Source organism: Garra rufa, chromosome 7, assembly GCF_049309525.1.
Source record: "Garra rufa chromosome 7, GarRuf1.0, whole genome shotgun sequence".
Lineage (NCBI taxonomy): Eukaryota > Metazoa > Chordata > Actinopteri > Cypriniformes > Cyprinidae > Garra > Garra rufa.
This window is the reverse complement of record NC_133367.1, coordinates 6536243-6559446: the sequence shown is the minus strand read 5'-3', so window position 1 is coordinate 6559446 and position 23204 is coordinate 6536243. Positions and strand designations below refer to the sequence as shown.

The 23204-nt window shown below is 39.4% G+C and overlaps 1 long non-coding RNA gene across 1 annotated transcript; it reads left to right on the top strand.

Moving 5' to 3' along the window:
* The first annotated feature begins 391 nt into the window (after positions 1–391).
* On the top strand, positions 392–9884 carry LOC141338697 (uncharacterized). The gene is made up of 3 exons (XR_012355868.1): positions 392–1038; positions 1127–1198; positions 9657–9884. It is a non-coding gene; the product is annotated as an uncharacterized lncRNA (long non-coding RNA).
* The last annotated feature ends 13320 nt before the right edge of the window (positions 9885–23204 follow it).

The following is a 23204-nucleotide window of genomic DNA, read 5'->3' as shown; positions in this document are numbered from 1 at the left end:
TCACTAGGTCGATTTACACGGTGAGTAATATTTATGTGAGTAATAATGTAGTGTAGCACTGTTTATTACAGTAAATAGTTTGTTCGCTGTATAAATAATATCTGCAAAATGAGTCTTTGGGAGAAATTCCACAGCGACCAACGGACGGTCACATATAACTTACACAAATAACACAAATAATACTTTTTTATGTGACAGAATGTACTTTTAAGATATTTTTGTATGAAAATGTAGTTGTATAAGCCTAAAATACGCCGTTTATTTGAAATGATAGCGTCTATTTAAATGCTTAAGCGCTTTCGGAGATGCTCAGGCCGGTAAAGTTATTGGTGTTCCCGCCTAAGTTACAACGTTACCACAGCCAGTCCTTCGGGAATCTGCCGGCTTCTAATGTGGTTAAACATGACATATAACGTTAAATTCTTTTGGACGGGTCATCTTTAATGTCCTTAACTTGTTTGTTCAAGAGCAGTTTGTTTTGGCTGAAGGTAAGGTAGTGCTTGCGTGATACCGAAAAAAATTATTAACTTCTGTGGCAACTATTGCATTTAAAGCAATGATGGGCAGATCGTATCCTTAACTGCGTGTTTGTACTGTAGAATTGTTTCCACAGACGCAAACTTTATTTGTGGTGTTACGTTAGATGTGTTTCGTTCATACTGGACACCATCACAACTCCAAATAACTATGCCTTGTAATAGAAAGTTCCGGGAAATCAAAAATATGGACGAAGGCATGAAGTTATGAGGGGAATTTCCAGTTAGTTCCTATCAGTAAATCTCACAATATAACATTGGATTTCTGAATGTTTTTAGTGTTCACAATTGTAATCATGTGAACATGCCCCTTTTTGCTAGCTTTAATGGTGCAGCATGTAAACTGTTTTAAACTAGCAATAATAATTATTGTGTTTTTACTTTCATTTGAGGGACTCTCTGCATGTTCCTGTGACTAGGACACATACCATTTCCTTGATGCCAAAGGAAGTTTCCAGGTTCGCCACTTTCCTGAAGTTGTATTATTCCAGCAATATGCACAGTAAGTATTTTTAGTATTAAAGCATTTTACAATAAACAGTTGACTTTAATGAAATATATCATATAATGTAATATGTTATGTTCCACAGATCACTGCTGTTTTCCAGAAAGGAGGTCTTACTGGGAGGAAAATGGTCAAATATTTCGGCATTTTACAGGAGGTATGTATTCATTTATCAAGTGTCTTTTCCTTTCCCATATGTATTATTATTTAACACAGTGATGTCAAATACAGTGTCCAGACAAAAATGTCTCTGCTTGAATTTAAATTCTACTTAAATTTCAAATACTAAAAGGGTTATAGTTGCCCAAAAAATGAAAATTATGTCGTTAATTACTCACCCTCATGTCTTTCCAAACCCAGAAGACCTTAGTTTATCTTCAGAACCAAAAAAAATTAAAAATTTTTTTTTAATGAAATCTGAGAGGTTTCTGGACTTGCATAGGCAACAATATAACTGGCCCAAAAACGTACTAAGGACATAAGTGTAACCATTTATGTGACATCAGTGATGTAGTAGCCATCTGGCAATTGTTTATCGTTCCACTAGGTGGTGCTCTGCAAATAGGTTTTATAAGTGGGAACGAATATTCAGGTAGCAGGTGTTGCTAGACGGTGGGAGCACAAACAGTTTTGACCACACGTATTCACTTACGCTCTAACGTGACGGTTTGTGTGTCGGTGTGTAAGCCACAATACGTGGCCGTATTTAATGTATACCAACAGAAACTCATTTGAAGTAAACCTGTAAACTATTGGAGTTTGCAACTGTAATAAATACGAACATCAACGGAAAACAAGTAAGACTGTTCATTGCATTTACACGTCACCGTGTTAAGGAATAGGTGCGTCATCTGGGTGCCTGTCTAATAACATCTCAGGGACTTCAAGCAATAGGCTTAGCCCCTACATCTAAGTCAAAACTGTAGCTTCGTGTTGTCGACTTGTGAGGAGCTACGCCAAACAGAGGAAGATTCAAGCTGGTCGTGTCTGAATGGAAGTCACAAGGATATCGGCATACTGAGTCTGCTACGGCGTATGTGTTCTACGTTTTGGAAATTACTTCATGCGTATTTGGATTACTACGCCATTCATCAGCACAGTACGACGCGAGTTCTACGCTGAGGGTCTACATATTCGCTGGATTTACGGCGCCCAACGCAAGGTATGTGTAGCGCTACAAGGGAATGAATGGCCATTCAATCTGTGTGTACACAAATCGCGGGGCAAAATCCAATGCATTGGTGACATAAGGGGCGGGTAATTAACGTCGTACTTTGCTGTGAACTCTGCTTACTGCGTTGCGAGCTCAGCGTGAATTGGGTTATGGAGACGATTGAAACGATGGACAGGCTTGACAAGCCATCCGTTGAAGCGAACACTATTGAACATAATAATGATGCGCAAACCTTTAAAGAGAAACGTGTTGTAAAATTAACTGCTAAAGCATTTGCTGAAAAACTGGAACGTTTGCAAAATGAAAGGAAAACTAAGCTGAATAAGGCAGCCAGTCTAAGAAATCTGTTGAATGGTTTGATTGAAAAGGGAAATGCCGTACAAGTTCAATGCGTATTTGATGATCTTGTTAAGGTATGTGATGAATCAAAGTGTGTTCATGAATCTGTGATGGGTATGTTACCTGATACTGAACAAGAAAAGCATGATGTGTGGTTTAAAGCCAAAATGATTGTTAATAATGATCTCATTTCTAAGGTGCAATTGTGGTTATCAAATACTGGTCAAAATGTGAGCGTTAGTGCTGCTGGTAGCCAGTTTGGTGATGGTATTAATCCAGAGGATAGTGTTTCAAATGCAACCAGTAAACGTTCAGGGAAAAGTGTGGGTAGTAAATCAAGCACTACTTCTTCCATACGAATTAAAGCACAAGCAGAAAGGGCTGCAGTGCTTGCTCGTATAGCAGCTTTAAAGGAAAAGCATGCACTGGAAGAGCAAGAGCAGCAGATAAGGAGAAAATTAGAGCAACAGGAGTTGGATACTATGTTAGCTGAATCCGCTGCTAGACTGTCTGTGCTCGAAGCTTCTGATAATTTATGCCGCGATAATTCACTTGATGCTATGAATTCTTATTTTGAGAAAGAAATGAGAAGTCGAGCACTTCCACTCAAACTGGATCCAGAGGCAAGTGAATTTAACTGTGCACCTCAAAGTAAATCACAACAAACCCAGGAGTGGACATCATTAACAACTCATCCAACCTCAGCCGGCGTCCTACATCAAGTTAGTCAACAGCTCACTACTAGACCAAAGGAGAATTCTGGTGCAAATAGGCAAATAACTCGACTTGCCACAGATATACATCAGCAATCCCCTCAACTTAACGTGCCAAATATGAATCAAAGGCGTACAGGAGGACCTGGTTCAGTGGTGCAAAGGCAGAATGACATGACATCACTTGTTCAACAACAGCGTCTATTATCCCTTCCAGCAAGAAATATCCCTTTGTTCGATGGAGATCCCCTCCAATATGTCTCCTTCATGAGGGCCTTTGAACAAGGAGTGGAAGAGAAGGCTAGCAAGAGTGACTGCCTGTACTACTTGGAACAGTTTACTAGGGGGCAACCAAGGGAGCTTGTTCGTAGTTGTTTATATATGACACCTGAGTTAGGCTATGATAAAGCAAAACAGCTGGTACAGGAACACTTTGGCTGTAAGTACAAGATTGCTATGGCGTACATTGAAAAGGCTTTATCCTGGGCTCCAATAAAGAATGAAGATGTTAATGCTTTGCAGACTTACTCCCTCTTTTTGCGAGGCTGCTGCAATGTTATGGAGGAACTTCAATATATACATGAGCTGGATATGCCAAGCAACATACGAGCAATTGTCTTAAAGCTGCCATTTAAACTTCGAGAACAATGGAGGATTGCTGCACATGACTTACTGGAAACAACAGGAAACAGAGCTCTGGTCAAAGACTTGGTGAAAGTTATAGAAAGAAATGTTCAAATTCTGTCTGATCCATTGTATGGAAATATTAGCGACTCACCATCTGGAACAACTGGACAAAGAGTTGTTAATAGGCCACGATTACCTCCAGAACAAAGAACTAAAGGAAAAAGCTTTGCTACTACCATTGCACCTGTGAAAGTTGAGTGTAACACAGGATTGAGGACTGTTTCATCTAGGCATAACTCTGCATTTGTTTCATCCTGTGTATACTGTTCTCAGAGTCATTCATTAGAACATTGTCAACAGTTTAAACACAAGAAACACAGAGACAAGATTAATTTTTTGAAGGAGAAACATCTTTGCTTTGGCTGCTTGAGTACCTCACACATGAGTCGGGACTGTGAGAATCGTTTAATCTGTAAAACATGCAGCCAAAGCCATCCTACTGTACTTCATATTAACAAGAGCAACATAGCCAGCGCACACAAAGAGCATGCTGCTAAGACCACAGTAAGTACCTCTACGCAATTCGACAATGACATTAAATCAAACTCACTTGCATCATCTGCTGAGACTTGTGGACATACAGGGGCCAGAAAGGATCAGTGTCTGTTATCCATCTTGCCAGTTCAAGTTAAGTGTACCAAATCCAACCAGGTAATACTGACATATGCATTCCTGGATCCTGGCAGTTCTGCCACTTTTTGCTCTGAACAGCTCATGCAAAAGCTTCACTTTACTGGGAAACGAACCCAGTTTCTCTTATGCACCATGGGGCAAGAAAGGGTGGTGCCAGCATATTCACTCACAGGATTGGAAGTGTCTGGTATTAATGGCAATGTCTTCCATAAACTTCCTCAAACTCTAACACAAAAGAAAATGCCTGTAAATACAGATAACATTGTGACTGCTGAAACCCTGGCAAAATGGCGATACTTATCAGGTCTAACATCTCCCAAGATAGAAGCTAATGTTGACCTGTTGATTGGAAGCAACGCGCCAAGGTTGTTGGAGCCTTGGGAGGTTATCAATAGCCATGGGAATGGCCCATATGCTATAAGAACAGTGCTGGGATGGGTCATTAATGGCCTCGCGCATGGAGAGGACTCCTGTCCAAACGTTGAATGTAGGTCAGCTGTAGTTAACAGGATTTCAGTACGTAAGCTGGAGGAAATGCTGAATAATCAGTATAATCATGAATTTAATGAAAGAGTCACAGAAGAGAAAGGGCTATCAAGGGAAGACAAGAAGTTCATGGATATTGTGGAAAGGTCTATAACTCTCAAGGACAACCATTATCAACTGAAGCTGCCTTTTAAGAAAGATGTGCGTCTGCCCAATAACTTTTCTGTTGCAAAACAAAGGCTAACAAGTTTAAAACGAAAGTTCCTGCAGAATGAACACCTCTTCAAGGAGTACAGTAATAACGTCAACGAAATGTTACTAAAAGGTTACGCAGAGAAAGTACCTACCCAGCAGCTAAGTGGAAGTAGCGGCAAAGTTTGGTACATTCCTCACCACGGAGTATACCATCCCAGGAAGCAAAGTCTACGAGTGGTGTTTGATTGTTCTGCGTCATTTAAAGGAACATCATTAAATGAACAGCTCTTGCAAGGTCCTAATTTTAATAACACACTGATTGGAGTCCTCCTGAGGTTTCGGCAAGAATTTGTGGCATTCATGGGCGATGTGCAAGCAATGTACTATCAAGTTAAAGTTCCAGAGGAGGACAGAGACTTTCTGCGGTTCCTGTGGTGGCCTGATGGAGATCTCATGAAGGATGTGTCAGAGTTTCGCATGACAGTCCACCTGTTTGGTGCCGTATCATCTCCAAGTTGTGCCATCTTTGCGCTGAGGAAAACAGCTGATGACAACCAGGCTGAGTTTCCAACAGAGATTGCACAAATTGTCAAAGAAAACTTCTACGTAGATGACTGCTTAAAGAGCGTGGAATCCGAGAAAGAAGCTGTATTGATGATCAAACATCTGACCATGCTTTGTCAAAAGGGAGGATTTACCTTGACAAAATGGGTAAGCAACAGTTGCTCTGTACTGCAAGCCATGCCACAGGAACATAGAGCTAAAAGTGTGAAGGAACTTGACATGGACCGGGATGAACTTCCCATGGAAAGGGCCCTTGGATTGCAGTGGTGTGTTCAGGAGGACACATTTACATTCAAAATGGTAGATTGCCAAAGGTCTTGCACTAGACGTGGAATGTTATCTGTCTCTAGTTCAGTGTACGATCCACTTGGTTTTCTTGCACCCATTCTACTACCTGCGAAGATAATGCTGCAAGAATTGTGCAGAAGAAATTATGGATGGGATGAAGCAGTACCTCAAGAGCTATTGCACTGTTGGACTAGATGGATAGAAGAGCTGGAAATGCTGTCTAACTTTCAAATTAGTAGATGCATCAAGCCTAAAGATTTTGGAGCTGCCATACATGCCCAGCTTCATCATTTTTCAGATGCTAGCGAGTTAGGATATGGGGCAGTTACTTATCTCAGGATGCAAAATAGCAAAAATGCCATCCATGTTGCATTTGTGATAGGCAAAGCCAGAGTTACACCTCTAAAGACTGTCACCATTCCCCGCCTAGAGTTGACAGCTGCAGTTCTTGCTGTTCGTATGGATCTGATGTTGAAGGCAGAGCTGCAAATTCCGTTGGAAGAATCAATATTTTGGACAGATAGCACATCGGTGCTTAAGTACATAAACAACGAGAACAAACGTTTTCATACCTTTGTGGCTAATAGGGTCACAACAATACGAGAAGCAACAACAACTTTACAATGGCGGTACGTCCGCTCCAAGGAAAACCCAGCGGACGATGCATCCAGAGGACTGAGGGTCGCAGACTTTATTGATCACAATAGGTGGATAGAAGGTCCAAGGTTCCTGCATAAGGTAGAAGAGGATTGGCCAGCTGATAGGGCGGATTTGGTGATCAAAACCGATGACCCGGAGATCAAAAGGGAAGCTCTAGTGAATGCGGTTAGTGTAACTGACCCATCAGATAGCACCAGCCGCTTGATTGCATATTTCTCAGATTGGAGGAGACTGAAGGTAGCAGTAGCTTGGTTTCTTAAGTATAAAAGAATGCTTCAGGACCGGTCTCTTAAGAGGAGAGAGTCTGAGACTTCTAATGTAAATACGCACAGTGTTCCATTGCATGAAAGGTGCACATTGTCCATGGAAGACATAAGTGAGGCAGAGCTTGCCATAATACGCTTTTGTCAGCAGCAAAGATTTAGTGAGGAACTTGCTACCCTGTCAGCTGGGAAAAGAACTGTGAGTAAGCAAAGCATTCTGTACAAATTGGATCCATGCCTGGATAACGGACTCTTAAGAGTCGGTGGGCGACTATCCAGAGGTTCACTACCAGAGGAAGTTAAGCATCCACTGATCTTGTCTAAAGACCAACATATAGCTACTCTCCTTCTCCAAGATATTCATAAACGGCTTGGTCATAGTGGTCGAAACCACATACTGTCAACATTACGAAGGAAATATTGGATCACAGGCGCTAATTCAGCAGTGAGAAAGATCATGTCTGAATGTTGTTTCTGCAGAAGACAAAATGGTCGGATGATGATGCAGAAGATGGCAGACTTGCCCATGGAGAGGATTCTTCCAGACAAACCACCGTTCACCAATGTAGGGGTCGATTATTTTGGACCTATAGAAGTGAAGAAAGGACGAGGCACAGACAAGCGATATGGTGTGATATTTACCTGCATGTCTAGTAGAGCAGTCCATCTTGAAATAGCCAATTCATTGAATACAGATGCATGCATTAACGTAATACGTCGGTTTGTCTGCAGGAGAGGGCAAGTTGTTCATTTACAATCCGACAATGGTACCAACTTTAAAGGAGCAGAGAAGGAACTCAGAGAGGCACTTTTAGCCTTGAATCAGGCAAACATTGAAGGAATGCTACAACAAAAGGGCATTAAGTGGAGCTTCAATCCTCCCACAGGGTCACACTATGGTGGTGTTTGGGAGCGTATGATTCGCATGGTAAGAAGAATTCTCAGTTCAGTTCTGCATCAACAAAGATTGGATGATGATGGACTCCACACAGTAATATGTGAAGTTGAAGCCATTTTAAACGACCGTCCCATCACCAAGTTATCGGATGATCCAAATGATCTAGAACCCCTAACACCTAATCATATCCTGCTCATGAAAGGAATGCCGTCTCTACCACCAGGATTGTTTGAACACCATGACTTGTACATCAGAAAGCGATGGAGGCAAGTTCAGTACATATCTGACCTTTTTTGGAAGCGTTGGATTCGGGAATACCTGCCACTACTGCAAGAGAGGCAGAAATGGAATGAACAGAGACAAAATCTCAAGCCAGGGGATATTGTGATCATTATGGATCCTACAGCACCACGAAGCTCATGGCCTCTCGCAAGAGTGTTGGAAGCATTTCATGACAAAAAAAGGATTGTGCGTTCAGTGCGGCTTCAGACAAAAAGTAGCATCATAGAACGGCCTGTGACTAAACTTTGCTTACTGCATGAGTCAGTTTAGCATATTTCTTTATTAAAGTGTCCTCACTGGGTTATCATGTACTTTATATATTGTGTATGTGCACCCACTATTGTTTAATGTTCCTTTATGGCTCCTTAATATTATATTTGGGAATTGTTACAATTGTATACAATTAGGGGCCGGGATGTAGTAGCCATCTGGCAATTGTTTATCGTTCCACTAGGTGGTGCTCTGCAAATAGGTTTTATAAGTGGGAACGAATATTCAGGTAGCAGGTGTTGCTAGACGGTGGGAGCACAAACAGTTTTGACCACACGTATTCACTTACGCTCTAACGTGACGGTTTGTGTGTCGGTGTGTAAGCCACAATACGTGGCCGTATTTAATGTATACCAACAGAAACTCATTTGAAGTAAACCTGTAAACTATTGGAGTTTGCAACTGTAATAAATACGAACATCAACGGAAAACAAGTAAGACTGTTCATTGCATTTACACGTCACCGTGTTAAGGAATAGGTGCGTCATCTGGGTGCCTGTCTAATAACATCTCAGGGACTTCAAGCAATAGGCTTAGCCCCTACAAGTGGTTCAACCGTATCTTTACAGAGCTAAAGAATAATTTTAATGTGCAAAGAAAACAAAAATAACTTTATTCAACAATTCTTCTTCCTGCCTCCATTGTCAAGACTACAATGACATATGCGTGTGTTTTTCTTTGCTTATAAACATGGTTCAGCCCATGCATGTTCATGTCAGCAACACCAAACACTTGTGTCATGGTACTCTCATGAATGGCAGATGGTGGCGCGGAGGAGTCTGTATTTTTGTTTTCTTTGCGCACAAGTATTCTCGTAGCACTGATGCACTGATGTCACATGGACTATTTTACCAATATCTTTAATGTGTTTCTTGGCCTAAGAACATTTCAGTTGAGTTGCGTTGCTGTCTATGCAGGGTTAGAAAGCTCACAGATCTCATTAAAAATATCTGAATTTGTGTTCCATTTGCAGATTAGGAACAACATGTGGGAGATATACAAATAGATTTGTCAGTTTTCTTTCTCATCTGCTTCCTTTCACTTTAACTTAAAAAAAACAGCTGTTTATGATGACATACTGATTTGTTTTTGTGCATATTGGCTGGTAAATATCAGTTGATACCCAACCCTACTAATAACAGTTTCTTTTTATTTAAATATAGGACAGTCAAAGAGATGACTCCTTGAAAGACCCACAACACATCACCATGGGCATACCTGTAAAATCCATTACAAATTGCAGTTTGTTGCATGACATATGAACAGTTTTAGCACTATTGTTTTATTCACTATTGAAAAAATACAATATACTGTTTAATCACTATATACTGTTGCCTGTTTCCACATATTTTTTATTAATTTTGCAATTCCAAGTCCGCACTCAACAACTCAACACTCTTTCACCTGTGAATTTTTGTTAATTTTTATTTTGTGAATGTGCAACGTTAAGTAAGCACTTGTTTTCCAAACACTTGTTGTATATACAAAGAAACTGTTACTGAATTTACATTTGATGAAATTAAAAATAAATTCAAAACATTAAACTTGTTGTGTGTATTTGCAAAGCCATTTAAGAACCTCTCCTTAAGAAAAGGATTTTTTTTTAAGGTAAGTGATTAAAACAATTTTGAAATTTAGTCAACAAAATGTGGTTATTTAAATGTAGCTAAAATAAATTGATTGCAACCACTTACCTTAAAAAATTTGAGTAAATTCAATGAATATTTTTTCTTCAGAAACAATTAAATAAATTAAGAGGAAGTAGCATATTTAAATTGGGCTGAAATTACTATTTTTTTAAATGCTAAGTTAACTAAATAAAATTGTTTAAATCCAAATAAATGTGTTTGTTTAAATTTAGATCAAATCAATTGATTGCAACCACTTACCTTAAAAAAATTTAGTAAATTCAATGAATCATTTTTTTCAGTGTGTTTGTATATATTTATGAAACGTGAACCTGTTCGGATGGAGTTTAGAAATGTAATTTTGTACAAAGTAATAAATTAAATAGAAAATGAATGTTACATTATTATTTTACCCAGGTTCTTCAAGCCTCAAGTTCAAGTCATTAATTCTCAGGTGTAGCCTACAAGTATAATGTACAAAATACAATGAAAAACTGAATGCTTTTCCACAGAGTATAAAGACAGAATATAATAATACCATTTTTTGCGTGTATACTTAGATCCTATTACAGTTTTTCTCAATTGCTAAAACACTATAACCAGTCTTTTGAACTAAAATTTCAAAACTATAACGCCATTTCTCAAAAAGCACACCCATTTCCCTAAACATTAAACACTATTCCCTGCTTTGACACATGAGTTATATTTGGTGAACTGTTACTGCAAAACTCTACACACAAATCCCTACATTTCTCAGTGCTTACACCATGTGGTCATTTAGAAAGCACAAGCATTCAATATTGTTCACTCAAGTCTGCGAAGTTTGAGCTCAATTAGCACACAATTACCCAACTGGAAACACTAGGAGTCAAAATTTAGCACACACTAATCAGAATCTTCAATGGAGATAAAAGAGCCAAAGTCAGCTTACAGTGTTTCTCAGTCACTTTGGTGCATTTCTCAGATCAGAAATGAAATTGCCAAAACTACTTGTTCAACATCCACATCATCTAGTCTCTTGTGCACATCATAAAAAGCATCTCTTTCTTCTGATCAAGTTGTGATTGCTTTGGCACATTCATACAACTGATTATATACATTTGTCTGCGGTTTCCTACATTATCAGTTGCTATTGTCATGTTGCTCAAAATGTATTATATATTTCTCTGTGCAATAGTCTTACCCCTCAAAACATCAAGTCATTAGCTCATCGTATAAGTCATTACCTACTGTAAATGCAAAATTTTTGATCTAGTTGTCATAAACTGTCAATCATATATTCTACACATTTCTATTAGACTTTTTGTAAATTTGCCATGAATTATTCAAGTGAATCTTGACTTTCACTAATGAAGAATAATATAGATCAACCAATGATAAAGCAGTTCTCTGAAAAAGCTCAAAGGTACATTTCATGAACTGTTGAAGCCATTTCTATGGAAGTAATAATATTTTGAGTTTATTTAGTAAAATCTGAGAAAAAGCCTGTGTTGCAAATGAGACATAGAAATTGGAATGTAAACAATTAACCAGTGATGTAGCATAACGTAATTTGATTGGCTGTTAGATTTAGTATGAAAGAAATAGAACCCCGCGAATCAGTCAGAAGCCACTGGACTTTGAGCAACACAGTCTTTTGACCTATGCAAAACTGAAAGTTAATTTGTTAGAAAAGTAAATATCCTAAGTTTTTGTTTTAAGATTTATAATTAAACAGTCAAACGAAGAACTTTGGATTCAAGACTTTTATTCACTGACTTTTTTGCTTTGAGTACGAAAGAACTCGGAAGTCCTAGGCTAGTGAGTTGGCTTAACGCACTCACATTAAAGTCAAAAGACTGCTCGACATTGTCAAATATCGAGTGAATTCGGAAGATTGTTCGACGAAGTCGAAAGAAGAGCCGCGTGAGAAGATCACTGAAGAAAAGAGACGCTCGTTATGTCGGCGAGGGAGCGTTGATCGAACGGGCCGATCTGAGGGAAACCTGCTTGCGGCTGCTAACAAATACGGACAGAGACTACGTGGCAGCAAAAGAAAGCCAGAGGTAGCTTACCTAGAGAGATAGTCGTCGGCTAAATGAGACATTCCCTGGAACAGGTCTGATATTTTCTTCATGACTCTATTAGCCATCGTCTAAAAGTGATAGTGTCACTGGATATTGCATCCTGAAAGTAATAGAACTTGACAGATAAATCCTGCACATCAGTGACTCTTTTAAACGAGTGTTTATAAGAAGATTAGAAGCTGAGAATTGTGATAGTTTTCCGTAAAGAGTATAAAGTAACATGGCAGATGAAAGCGCAGCTGCGTGTGTTGACCAAAAGAGGGCGCCAAAGCCCACAGAAAAGGCTGTAGAGGAGAAAATACGCAGGCTCAAAGGAGAACGCAAGGGAAAGTTGGCACAAATAACCAAACAGAAGAATGATTTAGCCAAATTGAAGGAAAATGAACACAATGTTAATTTCATTAAAGATGAAGAATTGCTACGGTTCGAAAGATTCTTAAAACAGTACGAACGGATTAATGAAGAGTTGTGTGAGTTAATAGATGAAGATGATAAGAAAGCGGATCAAGAGGCTTATGAGAACAGATTTTCGGAATTTCAGCAGTTTATAGAAGACACAAACAAATGGATTGCAGATGTCCTAAAAGATGAGGAAGATGATATTAGGCCACATGAAAGTGTATCCAGAGCTAACTCCGTGGTAAGCCGGACTTCCAGTACTACTTCTGCAATACTGAGAATTAAAGCTAAACGTGAAGCACTGTTAGCAAAAGCTGCAGCAATAAAAAAGAGAGAAGCAATAGAACAGGAAGAAACTCGCTTGAGAATTAGAAAAGAGCAATTGGAGCTTGAAACTGAGCTTGCTGCTTCAGACGCCAAACTGAAGGTGTACGAAGAATTTGAAGATTTTCATGAATCTAAACGTGATTTATCAGAGCTACCTTCAGGACCCAGATTTGAACCCCTGATCTGTAGACAAGAAAAACACGAGGTAGATGATCATGTGTGTCGTGGAGCTGGTAAGACATCCCTTACATTCAATCCAGAGCCAGCCACTGAAGTTGGCGCTTCAGATAGAAGAAAGTCATCGTCAAGGTTTGATGCTGTCAGCAGCACGCCACATCTTAATCAGCATGATCACACTGATTTTTCTACAGATAGCCTGCACGAAGTGCTACAGCGTCAAAATGAAGTCACTGAGATGCTCATTAAACAACAGAATTTGTCTCAACTCCCTCAAAGAGACATATCCACATTTACAGGAGATCCTCTGACTTACAGATCTTTTATAAGGGCTTTCGAGCATGCTATCGACAGTAAGACAGACAGTCAACAGGACGGACTGTACTATCTTGAACAGTTCACGAGTGGAGAGCCACTTGATCTCATTCGGAGCTGTGAGCATATGAAACCCGACAGAGCTTATAAAGAAGCCAGGGAACTGCTTGATCGTCACTATGGAGATGAAATGACCATCGCTACAGCTTACATCAAGAAGGCTATGGAATGGCCTCAGATTAAGCCAGAAGACAGAAAAGGATTGAATGCTTTTGCTTTGTTCTTGGTTGGATGTTGTAACACAATAAATGATGTGGATTACATGGACGAAATGAACAATCCTACCAATATGAAGTCCATTTTATCCAAACTTCCATTCAAACTGAAAGAAAGATGGAGAAGTTATGCTTATGACATTCAAGAAAGAACAAGAAAAAGAGCCAGGTTTCCTGATTTAGTGGAATATGTGTACCGACAAGCAAAGGTAGCCAATGACCCGCTGTTTGGAGATATCCTGGACTCCACTTCAAGTAGTCGGAACAGCTTAAAGCAACCAAGCATTAGAAAAAGTGAGTTTAAAAGAAGTAGCTTTGCTGTGAATGTGTCTACTACCGAAAATAATGTCAGTAAAAGCCAACCTGAAAAGAAACCTTTTGCAGCCAAGTCAACAAGTGTATTTCAAAGTCCTTGTCTTTACTGTCAGAAGAACCATGCACTGAGTGCGTGCAACAAGATTCGAGAGCAGCCTCTGAAAGAAAGAATTCAGTTCTTGAAAAAGAACGGCCTTTGTTTTGGGTGTCTGACAGCAGGTCATATGTCCAAGGACTGTAGAAAAAAGACATCTTGTCCAGATTGTTCATTCAAGCACCCAGCTATCTTGCATGTTGTTAAGGAAGATGCTTCATCGAAGAACAACAGTGCAGACGACAGGTCACAAAGCACGAGTGAAGTCACAAGTGCTCTTGTGTCTGCAGGATGCAGAAAAGGTGACCATACTGGGGCCGGGAACAGTGAGCGTATTCTTCCCATTGTACCTGTGCAGATAAAACACAAGAAAGACACAAAGATAATCAAGACCTATGCTTTCCTGGATCAAGGAAGTACAGCGACTTTCTGCACTGAAGAGTTGGCAAAGAAGTTGAATATACGGGGCAGAAAGACAGAGCTCCTGCTTCGTACTCTATCACAAGAACAGAAAGTGAATAGCTATGAACTTACAGATCTGGAGGTGTGTGGCTTAGAGGAGCAAGATTACATTCAGCTTCCCACTGTGTATACTCAGCCAGATATACCTGCAAAAAAGGCCAACATCCCACAGAAAAAAGATTTGGAGAAGTGGTCTTACCTGAGTCGAGTCCATCTCCCAACATTTGAATCAGAAGTTGGTCTGCTCATCGGTGTCAACGCATACAAAGCCATGGAGCCATGGGAGATTATTAATAGCCAGAACAACGGGCCATATGCTGTTAAGACAGCTCTTGGCTGGGTTGTCAATGGGCCAATCAGCAGATGCCAAGAAAAGGAATTAGATGATGACAAAAGACAAAGTTTCCTTGTCAATCGTATCTCGGTTATAAGCGTTGAAGACATGCTGATGAAGCACTACAATGCAGATTTTCCAGAAAGAAGATGCGACGACAGACGAGAACAGTCGCAACATGACAAACAGTTCATGCATACGGTGACAACATCAGCTCAGCTCATTGATGGTCACTTCTGCATTAAGTTGCCTTTGAAGGAGGACAAGGTGAAGATGCCATGCAACCGTGGTATTGCTGAACAGAGGCTTAACTCTTTGAAGAGGAAGTTCAGTAAGAATACAGATTTCTTTCAAGAGTACAAGGCTTTTATGGACAACATACTGGAAAAGGGCTACGCAGTAAGGATTCCAAAAGAACAATTGATTCGCAGTGATGGAAGAGTATGGTTCATTCCACACCATGGAGTTTACCATCCAAAAAAGAGGAAACTCAGAGTCGTCTTTGACTGTGCGGCAACTTACCAAGGTGTGTCGCTAAATGACCAGTTGTTGCAGGGGCCTGACTTAACTAACACTCTTATCGGAGTATTGTTGAGATTCAGACAGGAGCCTGTAGCCATGATGGCGGATATAGAGTCCATGTTTTACCAGGTGCGGATTCCAGACACTGACGCGGATATGTTACGCTTTCTCTGGTGGCCAGGTGGTAATCTGAATGTGGAAGCAGAAGAGTACAGAATGTGTGTGCACTTGTTCGGTGCTACATCATCTCCTAGTTGTGCGTCATATGCATTAAGAAGAACAGCGGAAGATGCAGCATCAAATAGTACCCCAGAAGCCACACAGACAGTCCTCAAGAACTTCTATGTGGATGACTGCTTAAAGTCAGTAGCCACAGAAGATAAAGCCGTTGCTCTTGTGAGGGAGCTGATGACGTTGTGCGCCAGTGGTGGCTTCCATTTAACCAAGTGGGTCAGCAACAGCAGAGCCCTGCTGGGCTCCATTCCTGACCACGAACGAGCAGCTAAAGTCAAAGATCTTGTTTTGGAGCATGATGAGTTACCAGTGGAACGGGCATTAGGTATGCAGTGGTGCACAAGTTCTGACAGCTTCAGGTACAAAATAAATCTGCCGGACAAGCCATGCACAAGACGGGGTATTTTATCTGTAGTCAGTTCGGTGTATGACCCAATGGGTTTTTTGGCACCACTCCTACTACCCATCAAGCTCATCTTAAGAGATCTCTGTCAAGAGAAGAAAGGTTGGGACGAAGAGATCCATGAAAAGGAATGTCGGACATGGAGGAAGTGGTTGACAGACTTAGACAAGCTTTCAGAACTCCGTCTTAGCAGATGTTTCAAACCCCCTGAATTTGGGCCCACAAATGCTGCTCAAATTCACACTTTCTCAGACGCTAGTCAAGATGGATATGGTGTTGTGTCATATCTCTTGCTGACAAATGACCGGGGTGAGAAACATGTATCATTCTTGATGGGAAAGTCCAGAGTCGCTCCACTCAAACAGATCACGATCCCGAGAATGGAGTTGACAGCAGCAATGGTTGCAGTCAAGATCGATCGGATGTTGAAAGAAGAACTTGAAATTCCTCTGTTGGAGTCGGTCTTCTGGACGGATAGTACAACAGTACTAAAGTACATTGTAAATGATGCCCTTCGTTTCAAGACGTTTGTAGCCAACCGTGTCTCTTTCATTAGAGAAGCGACTACCTCTTCTCAGTGGAAGTATGTCAACACCTCACAAAACCCAGCAGATCAGGCTTCCAGAGGTTTGAAGATCCAGAGCTTCATGGAAAGCCAGAGCTGGTTTCAGGGGCCTAGTTTCCTGCAAAAAGAAGTTGAATGGCCGAAACAACCTGAACAGTGGCCTTACCTGACTGAAGAAGATGTTGAGGTGAAGACCTCTGCTGCAGTGACATGCACAAACTCAAACGAGTGCACAGATCCACTGAATCAGCTCTTTGAATATTACTCCAGTTGGCATAAGTTAAAAAAGGCGGCAGCCTGGATTTTGCAATTGAGAAGGACATTGAGGCACCTGAGCGAGAAAAGAAAAGAATTTGAGGAGAACATGCAGCAGAATGAGAATGATCCAGAAAAATGCAGATCTATAGTTGAGCAGCAAATGGTGATGTACAAGAAAACCCTAGAAAAAAGAATACTTACCGTGAAAGATCTATCCAGAGCTGAAATTGAACTGGTTAAATACAGTCAGAAACAAACTTACAAGGAAGAGATACAAGCCTTGCAGTTGGCAGGCTCCCGTGTGAAAAAGAACAGTTCTATCTTCAAACTGGATCCATACTTGCAAGAGGATGTGTTGAGAGTAGGAGGACGTTTGAACAGATCGGCGATGCCTGAAGAGGCTAAGCATCCTGCCATTCTGCATAAACAGCACAGAATAACTAACCTCATTCTCCACCACATTCATCAAGAGTGTGGACATGGAGGTAGGAACCACGTCTTAGCCATATTGCGACAACGGTACTGGATACCAAGAGCCAATGCAGCAGCAAGAAACGTGATTTCAGAGTGCAACCTCTGCAGAAGACTGCATGCCAAGGCAGGAGAACAGAAAATGGCAGATTTGCCTCAAGACCGTCTGCTCCCTGACAAACCACCCTTCACCAACACGGGTGTAGATTATTTTGGACCTTTCGAGGTCAGAAGAGGACGTGCAAAGGTTAAGCGTTATGGAGTGCTCTTCACATGTTTAACTGTCAGGGCAGTGCATATAGAAGTAGCCCATTCTCTTGACACTGATTCATGTATTAATGCCATACGGCGCTTTCAAGCCAGAAGAGGTCAAGTGTCAATTATTCGTTCCGACAATGGCACCAACTTTGTCGGCGCTGAACGAGAGCTGCGTGAGGCATTGGCAAAACTGGATCAGTCTCGCATCAATGAAGTCATGATGAGAAAGGGTGTGCAATGGATCTTTAACCCACCTGCTGCATCTCACCACGGCGGTATCTGGGAGCGTCAGATCCGTACAGTGAGAAAAGTGCTGAACTCTGTTCTGAAGCAACAGCTCTTAGAAGATGAAGGACTACACACTCTCTTATGCGAAGTTGAGAGCATCATCAATGGGAGACCTTTAACCACGAACACAGATCACCCCAATGACCTCGAGCCGCTGACGCCGAACCATCTGCTTGCGTTGAAAACACAGCCTAGTTTTCCACCTGGTGTGTTCACTAAGGATGATGTCTATGCCCGCCGGCGCTGGAGACAAATACAATATATGGCGGATCTGTTCTGGCGAAGGTGGACTCACGAATACCTACCGCTTCTTCAAGAACGACAAAAATGGCTCGGCTTAAAGAGAAATTTCAAGGTTGGAGATGTTGTCCTCGTCGCAGATTCGTTCCTGCCAAGAAACTCCTGGATGTTAGGCAGAATTATAAGGGTGATGCCCGACTCCAAAGGCATTGTCAGAAGTGCTGAAGTTCGGACGAAGACCAGCATCATTCAAAGACCCATAAATAAACTTTGTTTATTGCAGGGAGAAGACTGAAGATAGAAGAGAAAGACTTTAATAGAATAGAGACTATCAGTTGAATAGTCTGTGAGAAGTATTTAGTTGTTAATACTTACCAGTTAATGTTTACCTTTAAATACTTTCCTGTGAAGAGAAGAAGGTTCTTGCTAAAAAAAAAAAATTAAGAAAGTGTTAAATGTAAGCGTGTAAATGACTTCTGTTTAATTTTAAGTTGATAATTGATATGTTAAGGCCTAGTCAATTAGGGACCGGGATATGTTGAAGCCATTTCTATGGAAGTAATAATATTTTGAGTTTATTTAGTAAAATCTGAGAAAAAGCCTGTGTTGCAAATGAGACATAGAAATTGGAATGTAAACAATTAACCAGTGATGTAGCATAACGTAATTTGATTGGCTGTTAGATTTAGTATGAAAGAAATAGAACCCCGCGAATCAGTCAGAAGCCACTGGACTTTGAGCAACACAGTCTTTTGACCTATGCAAAACTGAAAGTTAATTTGTTAGAAAAGTAAATATCCTAAGTTTTTGTTTTAAGATTTATAATTAAACAGTCAAACGAAGAACTTTGGATTCAAGACTTTTATTCACTGACTTTTTTGCTTTGAGTACGAAAGAACTCGGAAGTCCTAGGCTAGTGAGTTGGCTTAACGCACTCACATGAACCTTCAATTGGAAAGCATATATAGACAGAGGACAACGCAGGAGTTACAAATTCTGACAGTGGGCTTTCTCATTTTTATTTTCACCTTTGTGCCCATATTTCCTTTTCTTTTCTGTTTCACAATGACGTTGTAATGCATTTTTTTTTTTTTTGTCAGACCACTAGTACAAGTGTAACTTTTAATCCTATTCAGTCTTTTTCAATCAATATCCCACCTATAGTAATGTGTAATTTTGAAGAGGAAGAGTAGGAGGTGAAAGAGGAAGAGGAGGAGAAGAAGGAGAAGGATGATGACGACAACGACAACATGGAAGAGACAGGAAGGGCAAGGGAAAGAAGACAAGCAGTCTCATATATTTTAGTTGATGGGTGCCAGGGTTGGATTAGGCATGCAAGAGGATTTGACCCCTGCTGCCTGGCCAGGGCTAATTTAGCCTGTGATGCTGAAGAGGTTCTTTGGCCTGTTCCAGACCAAACACAGGATGTTGGGCAGAATAATTATTTTGTTGTTGTTTGCTGTTTTGTTCTGTTTTCTACAGTACATTACTGTAAAGTAAGAAATAAAACACTTGCAAATACATACATTTGTTGTGTTCATCATGTGAAAAGTTTTTTTTTATTGTTTTAGTAGTATTGTTTTGAATTTATCTCATCAGTGTGTAAAACTGTGTTGTAGTGTGAGTTTTTTTGAGGATTTGTGTGTCATGTCTGAGAGCAAAGTTTGGTTTTTCAGCAAGATTGAGTTGTTTTGAGTGGAGAGCTTCATTTTGACCTCAATATAGGAAGTTTGGGGAATTGAGTTAGGAGTTGTGGATTTGTGTTTAGAGTTTCGCAAATAAGAGGCATAATTTCAAGAAATGTGTTTAAGCAATTGAGAAAAACTGTAATCAACATTAGAGCGCCACCCTCTGGCTGAATTACGCAAAGACACAAAACATCCTCCAAAGTGCGTCTTCAGGTACGAACTAGAAATGCCTCTTTGTCCAGTCTCTTTATGAGGGGCGAAGGTCAGCTCTTATCTTTCAGTGCTATTCTTTCGATTTCAAAGTTTGTTTAGGTGCTCAAATGGCGTCAGGTAAGAATCAAATTGGATAAAAATATATGCAGCCACATCCATGATTTATCAAGTATTTATGGAATATTGTCTATCAGAAGACTTGTTTACTTCGTTTAGTTTATTAAATTATATTTGACTGCGCTTTTTCATTTGTTTAATCGTGTCATTGAACACCAGAAAGAATCTTCTGAGCGAGGTCTCTCTTTTTTTTTTTAGTTTGCGATTCTTTACACTTCTCTTTGTTGCTATGTGGCAATAGCCTATTTATTTATTATTTTAGTTTTTTATCAAGCCTATAGATCATTGGAGTAAATATGAGTTAAAGGGTAATTTTGACACAGTAGATAAGAACCAATTAAATTAATGTTGATCTGTGTTAGTAATTGCAAACATTGTGAAATCACAGCTTTTCAGTGCACATATGCTTTTGTAAATATTTTATAATGGCTAGAACATCTGTTCTCTTTCTCTGTATGTGTGTGATTTTCTTCTCTAGCAGCTGGCAGACATAGTCCAAATATTGATCGTCCTAACAGTAAGTAAATTAAATCACTGGCAGTAATATTAAGAAGTGTCAAACATGTATGTGTTGTAATATTGTGTTGTAATAGTTAAGTATAGTTCACCCCAAAATTAAAATGATGTCCCAGTATGTTGAGATTTGATTTTAATTTATAAAGTTAAAAAATTGTGATTGTGAATTGCTTGCATATAGGCGGCTTTCCCAAAACAGTTTAATTTGTTAAGTCTTTAAGGTCTTTTTTGTTGTTTTTAAAATGTCTCGTTGTGTGTGGAGAGATCCAGAACATGCTGTAGGTCCGTGGTTTTTCAAACTTTGATGACAAAAACCCTCCAATAAAATTGTACGCTTACAGGAGAAATAATTAGCTTCCTAAATTAGGCTTTATATTATAAGAATACATTTTTGTATTTTTTTTATTATTTATTCTTTTTTTTTTTTGCTATTATTGTAATTGGCCATTTTATTGTCTCTGTAAAAACAAAGCTCGGTTCGCTGATCAGTTCACTTTATATTATCGTGGCCATAACATATTAACTTGTAGGAACGTGATATGTCGTGGCAATGATATAAAAGTGACTTAGGGCTATAATTTTTATATTTATTATGTATCGCTTTTGTTCTGTATATGCAAGTATTTGCTACCATATATAGCAAATACTGTAAACGCCAATAAAGTTCTGACTTTATGATTGTATTTATGCCCGTGCGTGAAGATAAAAGATTTACAAATGACACTACCCTGAATGATTCCAGTCATAGCATAATGAAAGCTTTAGTGGCATGTCGAGCATTTAGTTTAGCATTTACAGTAGGCTACACATTCAGAACGTTAAGTAGGGGAGAGTGGGGACGGTTGCAACAAGGGGCAGTTCACTTCAAGCAGGAATAAGATACAGTGTTAATATTCATACTGCAAACGCTTTATTGGCCCCTCATACTTCCTGGAAGAAATCAGCCACATGTGATCATTCCTTCTATCCAAAATCCAATGCCAATGATATGCTGTCAAGCTAATATATAAATTTTTATCATGGCTATCACTGTAGGAACACACTGTTGCAACCGTCCCAACATGCTGTCCCTTACCACAATATTGATTTAAAAGCTTGCCATAACTGTAATTTTATAATGATAATCCTAATGAACCCCTTTAATAGTCAGTTATCTCTCCTTTTTTTAACTGAATAGGTAAAAAAACCTAATTGCTACTTAATGTTTTTCATTTACTATTCGTAGTTTTAAAAAAACATTTTTACAGCCAATTTACCTTATTAAAGACTGTGACTGTGCACAAATAAAATAAAGAAATTGCAAAATTATATTAAAGAATGATTTAATTACATTTTATTGAATGTTGCAACTGTCCCCTATCGTGGGGACGGTTGCAACATTTCACTTTGTCTATTTAAGTGTAAAGTGTACGTATATTATAATGTGTACACATGTTGCAGCAATATGGGTGAGTAGCTGACAGATGCAGCTTTATTGTATTAAAATTTCGGCTTTCTAATACAAACAGTCTCTGAGAAACTAAAGGAAATGCAAAAAGTGTAGCAATCATCCCCACTCTCCCCTAAAGAGATCGAAATGAAGGGAAAAAAGAACATAAAGGAATATAAAAAATAATAGGCTAATATTAATAATAGGTAATATGTAAAAATAAGATCAGTTAATGGACTTAAAAGACTGTCGGATATATAAAAATATTTCTTGTAGGCCTATTTTATTTGATGTACTTTATGTAATATTTATTCATGATAAACTTATTTTGAATGCTGTCTACATCGCATGTCGACAGCATCGCTTGTTCATATATTCATTTAATATTGCATTAATTTCTAATAATGAATATAATCATTTCTTAATTCAAAATAAAATATTAATGAATCTATCTCTGATCCCGGGTTACTATGGTCACACGGGTTTGTTTATGCATTAAACTCATTGCCATGACATAATATATGACGTTCCCACGAGTTAATATGACATTCCCACAAATTAATATCTCGTGGCCACCACAAAATCAAGTGAACCAATCATGGCCCCTGGTGGTCACCGTATAAGAGCACTTTTGCGGTGCAGCTTTTTCTTTAGTTGAGATGCTGTGGTTGCTTTCATGTGGAGTATCCGTCGAAGTAATAGTCAAGTCACCTTTATTTATATAGCGCTTTATACAATACTGATTGTGTCAAAGCATCTTTACAATGCCAAATAGGAAACTAGTTTGTCAATAACGCAAGAGGACAATAAAAATGCACAGGCTAAAAGAACCATAAAACGTGTCCTTACAGATCTAGGCCTGAATTTCAAGTCTTCTGAACCCCTACAGTAACTTTGTCTGAGTGACAGTTTGGCATAAGTTGTCATTCATTAAAAAATATTCCAGTCCATCATAGTTGAGATCTCATTTGTGCTTGTTCATATGTCACATTAGTGACAGCAGACAGTACAGTACTCTTGATACAGTAGCTAAGAGCATGAAGAAAACATTTCTCTGCATAAAACTTTTTAGTATTAAACAAATGTCTTTTTTTATTTTATTTTATAGATGTTCCTA